This window comes from Erythranthe guttata, chromosome 9, assembly GCF_056151865.1.
Source record: "Erythranthe guttata isolate IM_541 chromosome 9, IM_541, whole genome shotgun sequence".
Taxonomy (NCBI): domain Eukaryota; kingdom Viridiplantae; phylum Streptophyta; class Magnoliopsida; order Lamiales; family Phrymaceae; genus Erythranthe; species Erythranthe guttata.
In genome coordinates, this window is record NC_142541.1 from 10,978,664 (window position 1) to 10,989,476 (window position 10,813).

At 37.1% G+C, this 10,813-nt stretch overlaps 1 pseudogene across 1 annotated transcript; it reads left to right on the forward strand.

The window, feature by feature from the left end:
* The first annotated feature begins 4,422 nt into the window (after positions 1-4,422).
* Positions 4,423-7,695, forward strand: LOC148768074 (uncharacterized; annotated as a pseudogene). Its single transcript, XR_016033441.1, has 3 exons — positions 4,423-4,555; positions 4,669-7,272; positions 7,368-7,695. The product of XR_016033441.1 is annotated as an uncharacterized LOC148768074 (transcript).
* The last annotated feature ends 3,118 nt before the right edge of the window (positions 7,696-10,813 follow it).

Consider the following 10,813-nt stretch of genomic DNA (forward strand, 5'->3'; position numbering starts at 1 on the left):
CATGATGGGAGCAAATGCTCCCAACGCGATACCAGCACCTGTTCCACCTGTGGAGCCACCTATGGCACCACCGCCAGTCCAGAACCAAATAAGTGTCTCCTCCTCTACCCCGGACCCACGGTCCCGAATGCAACAATCTACTCATCGCCAAGATGCACGAACTGGGCGACGAGACCCACGTTCACCTTCAAGAGGCAACGCCTCTCACCAACGAGCTCCTCCACACAATGGTGGAGATGATGAAATTAACAGTCACGTATCTCACTCAAATCACCTTCCCCACATAGGTAATCCCATTGGTGGAAGGGCAATACCTCCAATAAGGCGCAATGGCTTCACTGTCGCAATAATTAATGAGATACTACCCCAAAGGGTAAAGGTCTCGAGTCTAACGCAGTTCGATGGAACTGGTGACCCACAGGAGCACCTTGAAAAGTTCTACGCCATGGTAGATCTATATGGCCCAACTGATGCGGCGATGTGCAAGATGTTTCGCACAACGCTCTCCGAACGAGCATTGAGCTGGTTCAACTCCTTGCCCATTGGGTCAATTGAAGCTCTCTCCCAACTAACAGATCGCTTCACCCACCATTTCGCTATCAACAAAGAGTACGCTAAGACTCTCGCGTACCTCTTCACTATCACCCAGAGAGAGGGCGAGACCCTCCGCAACTACATTCAACGATTTGTAGAGGCATCTCACAAAGTTCCTAACGTGGGAGGAAGCATGCTCGCTGGAATAATTCAACAAAACTTGAAGGAAGGTAGATTCAAGGAATCTATTGCAGGAAGACCTCCAACCACTCTGGAAGAGTTACTAAGTCGCGCTGAGAAACACGTGCGCATCGAAGAGGCTTCGGCCCTCTCTCCTCCCAAGAGGAAAAGAGATGAAGATTACTTCAATACCCGGCGACGAGATGGCCGACGACAATCGTCAACATCTCATTGATAATCTCCCTCTGCGTCCTTGTACTTCCAATGATGTCAATGACACTTGGAGTTTATCGAGCCTATAACATTGTTCGATCACATCATCCTAAACTGGGGGGCTATCATACCTTAAAGGTGATGCATCCCCTCACCTCTCGACATCAATTGAACGAAACACCTACATCATCTACTTAGTACAAGTTTATTTATTTCGAGCGATTCGCTTCCTACTTGTTTATTTACCTTCGTCTCAAGTAGGCTCGTAAGCTTCACCTTTTCGATCAATGAATAAAGCTAGTTATTTCCTTTACTCTCGATGTTATTGCTCTTTCACCACATAATTATTAGCTCAAGTCAACATAAAATCTGGGGGTTTATAGTGCCCCCAAAATATTTCGTTCGCCAAGAATTATTGACTCCCTGGGGGTTTATAGTACCCCCAAAATATTTCGTTCTCCAAGGGTTGTCGACTCCCTAGGGGCCTACCTCCGCCCCCCCCCCCCCCCCCCCCCTCCCCCCCCCCCCCTCGAACGGTTCAGATAACCGAAGAGGACCTTCAGCGAATGATCGCCGAAGCTTCAACAAGATCAACTTCTACTTGCTCCTCTAACGGTTCAGTTTACCGATGAGGACCTCCAGTGTACGACCGCGAAAGCTTCAACTCATGTTGTCACTGAAGCAACGACACAACCGTGCGCATCCACCTCAGACCATAGGTCTTGAGCGCCCCATCCTACAGTGGGCGGTTATCCCATCCCAAGGTTGGGCATCACCCTTACCTTTCAAACCCAAGTGGGTTCACATCACATCTCAAGAGACGAGTATAATCTCCCTACTCAAAAAATAGAACATCCCCAAGGGGTGAACATCAACCACCAAAAAAAGGAAAAAAAAAAAAAAAAAAAAAAAGGGGGGGGGGGGGGGGGGGGGGGGTCAAATCGCGCGCGCGAGACCCAAGAACAAGAAAAAGAAAAAATAGAGTAAAAGAAGAAGAATTAGAAGAAGAAAGAAAGAAGAAAGAAGAAGAAGAGGAAAAAAAAAAAGGAAAAGAAGAAAGAAAAAAAAAACGAAAAAGCGCGCGTGCTGTGCGCGTGCACAGCACGCGCGCGCGGCGTACACGCGCCTGACGCGCGCGCGCGTCCGCAGAGAAAAAAAAATAAAAATAAAAAAAGGAAGAAGCGAGCGTGGCGTACACGCGCCTGACGCGCGCGCGCCTCAGCAGAGGAGAAAAAAAATTAAAAAAAATAAAAAATAAAAAAATATAAAGAGTAGCGCGTGCTCACACAGGCCTGGGGGGCAACACTTGCGCGCGCATTCCCAAGCACGCGTGCGCGCCTTCCCAAGGCCACCTTGGATCGCGCGCTCCCATCAGATCACGTGAACTAATTAGGCCAACCCAATGGGCCTACAAATTATTTACCTACTGGGGCACAAGCCCAATATTGAAGACCACTATCACCGATGCCCAATCACCTTCAAGTAAGGTTTGGGCCCGAAAATCTCAACTAAGCTACAAATAAAGGTTTGAACTCATTCCCTAAGGTACGTTCTATTATTCACAAGTAATCTAGAGTTTTATTCTCTCTACTATCTCCACAATCCGTACATCTGACTTGAGCGTAGGAGGGGTTTCCGCCGGATCAACCCCCGGCTTAGTTCACGTGTGCTCATTTTGCAGGGACCTCAGGATCATCAAGTTGTCAAGCTACTGATCCGCTTTGCTCTCACAACTCGTTTTCTGCACTACCCCAGGTAATCTAAGTAATTACATCATCAATATTGTAGTGTCTATATGGATGACCATAGTATGTATTTGATGAAATCTCGAAACAAATATTACTCCATGCAGCTAAACGTGGAATTCGGCTTTTTGGGCCGGTTGTATTTCCTGTACACGTAAGAATTTTTTTTGTCTGTACAAGAAGAAAAATTCTATTATGAGCATAACGTAATATAAAGGAAGAACAAACATCCGTGTTAGGGTTTTTAGTTAATTTTGAATTAAACCATGCAAAAACCTGTAAGGGCAAATTTGCTTGGTGGGGAGGAAGATTGCTCCGGTCTTGATCTTTGGTTCCGATCAATGAACTTGCAAGTCATAACTTTGTTAAGCGAATAATTTATATTGTTGGTTCCGGACAAATTCCACATTATTTTCCAGGTTTAACTTTGTGCTGAAATTCTTCTTCCTCCTCTCGTTTTTGGTCTAAGGAATCGGTATCTGTGAAACTTTGCCGAGTTATATCGTATCATATATGTGTGGGTAAAATACAATTATCCATGTAGTACACACATCTAAATATTTCAGAAATTTGTATGAAAAAAATTGTTCACAAAAATTAGTAACTTATAATATAAAAAAAAAAATAATTAACATTGCTATTATAACTGTAAATTTCGAGGAAAAAAAGTTAGAATTTTCAAATGTGCAAGTGATTTTTTTAATTTTTTTTTTATTGTGTGTGTCGTATGCTAGTAGGAATTTGATGGTTTGGTGAATTTGATGGTTTGGTGTTTCACACTTTGGATTGTATATATATCAACGAATTAATTTTATAAGTTATCTTTAATAGTCGAAACAAAAATACATATATAATGACGCAAATTGGTCGAGGGGATGTCACCAATAAGGTTTGATAGATCTAAGAATAGTGTAAAAATTACAATGTATAACTTAAGTTCAATTTCAGACGATTATTTGTATATTTTCAATATGAATTAATTTGTAAATTGATATCTTATCAAAAAAAAATTGTAAATTGATATTAAAAAAATCTTTTTAAAAAAAATGTTTTACAAAATTTTGATATTATTCTTGAAATTTAAAAGAAAGGTTTGCCCCGAAACCCTAGACTCGTTATTGTGAAATATTTTTCGTCCATTTTATTGGAAGTTATTATTATTCTTTATTTTTTTTGGCGGTTTTTTTAAATTATTTGAGCAACTCCAATGGGGGAATCAAATGGAGTATTATATGATATAACTTCCATTTTGATTCCCAAAACTTAAAATTTCTTCTCCAACGGAAGCATCAAAGGGGTAGTTTTTTTGATACTTTATATCCTAGAGGTGCAAAAATGCACCCAATAAAACCAACTATCAAATATTCCTAGAAATTAGGAACTGCAATTTCAAGGGATAATTACACTTTTCGTCCCTATACATTACCACTTATACGATTTTCGTCCCTAAACAAGATGAAGTTACAATTTTCGTCCCTAAACATGTCACTTTTATGCTGTTTCTGTCCCTCCGTCCATTTGTCCAGTTAGTTTGGACGGAAAATCGCACGTGCGCCGCACGTGACACACAAAAGCACCTCAACACCTCAAAACGTTTAATCACGCGTTACAGGTAAACACAATCTGCCCTAATTCTATCTTGAAATCCAAATGCCCCCTTTTCTAAATCCCTAATTTCTTCCACATCTCACCTGTAAATCCCTAGATTGTTGAAGTAAAAAAGTGTTCAATCACCAATATTATCACTGATCACGATTTTTGGAGTAGATTACAATTTCTGGAGTGGAGCTACGGAATTGCGACAAATACTAGGGTTCTTCATCTAAGGACAACAAAAATGTCGAGAAGAGCTTCACTGATGCTAGAATGTACTCCGAATTACGGTAAGTTTCTTTTGTTTAAATTTACTTTTGTTTGAGCGAAATTGTTTGCCTTAGCTGATTACTGATTGGAGTTTTTTTTTTTTTTTTTTTTTTTTTAATTATTTTAAATAAAGCTTGTGTTGGGGAATTAACATGTTTCACCATTAAAATGAGACATGGTGGAATTATGAAGCACTCTCCAAAAAGAGAGTACATAGGAGGAAGTCTTGAATGGTTTGATTTTGTCGATATAGATCAAATAGGGATGTTTGACTTTTGGGGTTTTGCTGAGGAGCTGGGGTACACTGAAAAATGGAGTCTTAGGTTTTGGCTTAAGCATGGAAAAAGTTTTGATAAACACTGCAAGTGTATTGAGACTGATAGTGATGTGTTTAATATAAGAGGGCATATTCCAAAAAATTGGGAAGTTGAGATATTTATTGAACATCTCAATCTGGGAGTGGATGTGGAGGGTGAAACTGGGGGTAGGTTAGTCAATGAGGCTGTTATAATTGATGATGTAGGGTTGGAGGGAGAGAATAGTGAATCTGATGAATTTAGTGAGGATGATGATGTGTTTTATCAAAGTGATTATGACATGGAAGATGATGATAAATTGTTTGAGCAATTTGTAGATCCTGAGGCTGAGTTTGGGGGGTTGGGTAAGGGTAAGTCTGTTGCAGATGATGATTTCATTAGTGAGGAAATGTATAATAGGCTGCAAAATAAAGAAGGTGATGAAGATTGTGTAGTTAGTGATGATGATTTTGACAGCTCAAATGGTAGTGATGAGGATGAGGGTAAGGGTAGAATGAAGTTCCCCAAATTTAATCCTAAAACTGAGAATAAGAATCCAGACATCATGCTAGGCTTGATTTTCAGTTCCAAAAAAGAGGCAAAATTTGCTATTGAGTCTCATTGTTTTAGGAGGGGTATGATGGTGAAATTTCCAAAAAATGATGCCATTAGACTCAGGGCTGTGTGTAAAAAAGAGGGTTGTGGATGGTACATTCATGTCTCCAAAATGCAAAATGACCACTCTTGGCAAGTGAAAACCTATAACCCAATACACACTAAATGTTCCTGGAATTATAACAATACAAGCCTTAAGTCTGGTTGGATTGGCAAAACATTTATGAAAAAATTGAAAGACAATCCAAAGTTGGGTACAAATGAATTCAGAAGTGAAATTTGTACAACTTTGAAGGCCAATATAACCAGATCACAGGCTTACAGAGCAAGAAAAAAGGCAATTAAGATAATCCAGGGAACTTTGGAGGAACAATTTTCAAAAATTTATGATTACTGTCTAGAAATTGAAAGAACTAATCCAGGTTCTACAGTTATCATGAAGGTGACTGAGGAGAGAAGATTCCATAGGTTGTACATGTGTTTCAATGCATGCAAGGTAGGGTTTAAAAATGGTTGTAGGCCTATAATTGGGGTAGATGGTTGTTTCTTGAAGGGTGGGCATGGAGGTCAACTATTAACTGCAGTTGGGTTAGATCCAAACAACAACATCTTCCCAATTGCATATGCAATAGTTGAATCTGAAACAAAGGACAGTTGGATCTGGTTTTTGAACTTGTTGAATGCAGATATTGGATTTGAAAATGAACATAATTGGACTTTTATGTCTGACAAGCAAAAAGGGTTAATTCCAGCTTTTGAAACTTTGTTTCCCAATGCTGAAAATAGATTTTGTGTGAGACATTTACATAGCAATATGAAGAGGGATGGATTCACTGGGTTGGCAATCAAGACAGCATTATGGGGGGCAGCTAAAGCAACCAGGGTTGAAGAATTTAATAGAAAAATGCAAGAGTTGAGAGACATTGATGAAGATGCCTATCAATGGTTAGTGAAAAAGCCTCCTCAAAACTGGACTAGATCCCATTTCAGTCCACATCCTAAGTGTGACATCCTACTGAACAATATGTGTGAATGTTTCAATAGTTTCATTCTTGAAGCAAGAGAAAAATCAATAATTTCTTTGCTTGAAACTATTAGAAATCTGTTAATGACTAGGATGCAATCTAACAAGGAAAAAGCTGCAAAATGGGAAGGTCTCTTGTGTCCAAAGATAAAAAAGATCTTGATATATGAAGATTATGGAAGAGGCTGGGGAGTGTATACCTATGAAATGTGATGATTATCATTTTCAGATTATTGGTCCATTTGACCAACACACTGTTGACTTGTTGGAGAGAAAGTGTAGCTGCAAAAAATGGGATTTAAGTGGCATACTTTGTAAACATGCATGTTCAGCAATATGGTGTAGAAATGAGGAGCCTGAATCATATGTACATAATTGTTACAAGGTTGAGACATATTTACAGGTTTATGAGCCTCCAATCTTAGGCTTCACTGGACCTGAATTGTGGCCCAAAAGTTCATTAGAAGCTCCACTGCCTCCAAACTACATTGAAAAAGCTGGCAGGCCTCAAAGGCTAAGGAGGAGAGAACCTGATGAACCCCCTGCCCCAGGTGCAAATCCACATAGATTGAGAGGAATTAAAAGAAACAATAAATGTAAGACATGTGGGGGCACAAACCATAACTCAAAAACATGCAAGAAAAGAAAATTTTCTGCAGTTGAGCAGGTGCAAGCAAGCCAAAGTGGAACTGGAGATCCAGTTGGCCAACAAAATGAGTCTGTATTTGAAATTCCTCAAGAATACTTGGCCACTCAAGCTTCTGTTTCAAGTGTACCACCACAGAGAAAAACAAAATTACAGGTTTCAATTATTTTTTTTATTTTTCAGTATAGTTAAAATATATTTATAGTCTTTTATGAATTAGTATTTAATAAACTTATTTGGGATAATTACAGGTTAAAAGGCCTTCTCAAAAGAATGTGAATGTTAAAGGAAGGACAAATACAATTGCTTTTCAAGCTAGCAAATCATCTCCAACAGTTAACACTCCTGTTATTGTCAAAGGGGGACTCAATTTTATCACTCTGAACAATCTGAAAGCAAGTGTCTCACATTCCAAGTCTGCTGGTGCCTCACATTCCAAGTCCAAGTCCAAGTCTGTTGGTGATTCTTCATCCAAGTCCAAGTTTGTTGGTGGTTCTGCATCTAAGGCTGTTGGTGGTTCTGCATCTAAGTCTGTTGGTGGTTCCAATCTTGCATCTTAGTCTTAGATGGCATTTTTATTTTGAAGACAATCTTGTGTTTTTAGGAATATGTAATTTGTTCTATGAAGTACTTTGAATTATGTAGTGTTTTTGTGAACTTGCAGTTTAGTTTGATGTACTCTAATGTGAGATGTCATTTGAAAACAAGTTTGTAATTTGAATCATGTTTGCAAACAAATCATATGTTTGTACTTTGAATGATGCTTTTGGAATCTAAATGATGTTTTTGGAATCAATAATGTACTCTATGTTTTATTTTATTTTTTGTAAGCGATGCTTGCATTTATTTTGTCAATCTGTTAACATGTACCAAAAATTCAAACATAATTGAGATACAAACTTGCATTATATTGGACAAGAAAAACAACAATGTTATCACAAATAACTACATCTTAACCACTAATATTAATCACTGAAAATTCTAACCACTAATTTTCATCATTACAATGACAATTAAACAACCTAAGACAATCAAAAGAACTTTCAAGATCTTCATTCTATTGTTATACATCACAATTAAATTCTCCATTTTCTTTATTTTTCTTTCATAGGACTTCTTTTCTTTGCCATCATATCTTCTTGCTTTGCCATCATAGCTTCTTCATTTGCCATCATATCTTCTTCATTTGCCCTTATATCTCTTTTTTCCTTATAGTTAGCCAATTCATCATTCAAACGGTCTATTCTTCTTATCAATCCAGGGATAATATTCTTTGATCTAGCACACATTTCAGGATCATGCCATTTGAATACATCACAGTGTTTAACTCTCTGTTCCAAAAGAAACACAATTGTGTGTGACAAATAATATCAATAGACACACACATACACACACACACACACGCACACACAAAAAAAAATTACCTCATAGTTTGGACAGACACGAAATCTTCTTCCTGGATTACTAGGAGTCCATGAGGTCAACAATGGCATCTCATCTCCACATTTACAATAAAACACTTCATTTCTAGCAGATCTTGAATTGTAGCTAGAACCACTATTTTGACTCATCCTTCAAGCTCCAATCCCCAATATAAAACAACAAAATCTTAATTTTTGTTTCCAAATTAAAATCTAGGATAAATAAAGAGAGAAGAAAATTTACTTCGAATTCGCGACCGCAAGAAGTGAAATTATCTACCTGCGCTGAAGAAGCTTCAAAATTTGAATTGCCCACTTTTTAATTGTGCTTTCAATGATGAATTCATAAGGAATTGAGAGATTTAGAAAATTGGGGCTTAGGGTTTTCCAGAGAATTTTGAGGTGTTGAGGTGTTGAGGTGCTTTTGTGTTGAGGTGTTGAGGTGTTGATGTGCTTTTGTGTGTCACGTGCGGCGCACGTGCGATTTTCCGTCCAAACTAACTGGACAAATGGACGGAGGGACAGAAACAGCATAAAAGTGACATGTTTAGGGACGAAAATTGTAACTTCATCTTGTTTAGGGACGAAAATCGTATAAGTGGTAATGTATAGGGACGAAAAGTGTAATTATCCCCAATTTCAACGTAAAAAAAAATAAATTTTCTAACAAATTCCTATGGAATAGGGACCAAATATATCTATTATTTTATGTTTAATACATATTTAAAAATAAAATAATTTATTTGATTCCTGCGGGTTGGAGCATATAAGTTTTTTCGAAGTACCAAAGTATTATTTCAAGCATCAATTAAGGGTTTAGATGCCTCATTTTAATACCTACTATTCGAGTTGCTCTTATTAGATTACAAAAAAACAAAAAAAAATCAAAAAAACAAAAAAAAAAGAGAAAAAATCCCACGGTAAAATAAAAGAATTCCTAGAATATTAAAACCGCCCAATCCCATTCCTATTCTTCCTCCATTTTCTCCATTCTTGGCAGACACAGTCAAAGAAGTTTTAATTTCTTTTGTTCAGCAGTTTTTTTTTTCTCTTTTCCCAAATGTTGACGCTCATCTTTTATTTTTATTTTTTGTTTTTCTTCCCTGGCCGGTTTCTATGTTGAAAGTCTTTCTTCCCACTCTATGAAACCGTCTGAAGAGAGGAAACTATAGCACATTAATTTTAGGGGTTTGCTATTATCAGTGCGGTTTTTATCACTCGCAGTGCAAAATAATTCATTTTTTTTTTATTTTCCAATTTTTTTCCAAATCTCCTCTCAAACACTCTCAACCTTTCATTCTTGAAATTTTTCAATTTGAGTAATTTTTCGACCAATATCAGTTAGAGCACAAGTATTATCGACATGGATGACAACGGCTTCGATTTTGAGGTGAAAATACACGTTTTTTGTTCATTTCCAACGTTTTCAGACATTTCGTATTATAACACACGAAATATATGCTTTCATTTCGTGTAATACTATACGAAATATGTCTTAAAATCGCTTGTTGCTTGTTTCGTAGACAAGCATACGAAATTAAAGCTTACATTTCGTAGTAAAACCTACGAAATGCTCTTATTTCGTGTGTTTTTACACGAAATTGTAGTTTACATTTCGTATGTTTTTCTACGAAATCCCTTAAATATTGTCTTTTAATTTTAAATATTTATGCACCAACTAAGAGAACAATCTCACGATCATAGTCACTTCTTTGAACGTGGTATTGTGTATGATAGTAGAGAAGCGTTAATTATGTGGGCAAAAGACACAGCAATTAGTCATAATCATCGACTGATTAATCTTGTTAATCAGAAAAATATCATGTTTTAACATGTGCAAGATATCAATCTGGACGACACGTACTATTGAAGAAACGTTCTTGTCCGTTCAGGTTAATTGGCAAAAAATCAACGGAGGATGGATTATGGCGATTGAGTGTGAGTAATGATAATCATAACCATCTGCCGGGTATTTGAAAGTTTAACTTATGTTTAAATTTGTATTTGTTTTAATTTTGCATTTTAATGTTTAATTTATGTTTTGGAATATTTAAATTTGTAGCGTTGTGTTTTGCATTTTATATGTTTAACCTATGTTTTTGGAATGATTAAATTTGTAGGTTGTTTAAATGTGTACTTTAATTGCTTCAGTTGTACGTAGTTTCTAAATTCAAATCATAAAACTAGTGAATTAAAATACAAAACAACAAACAAGTAAATTAAATAGTTCGTAATAATAATAAACAAGATTAGTAAAATAATTAGTTCCTAATAAA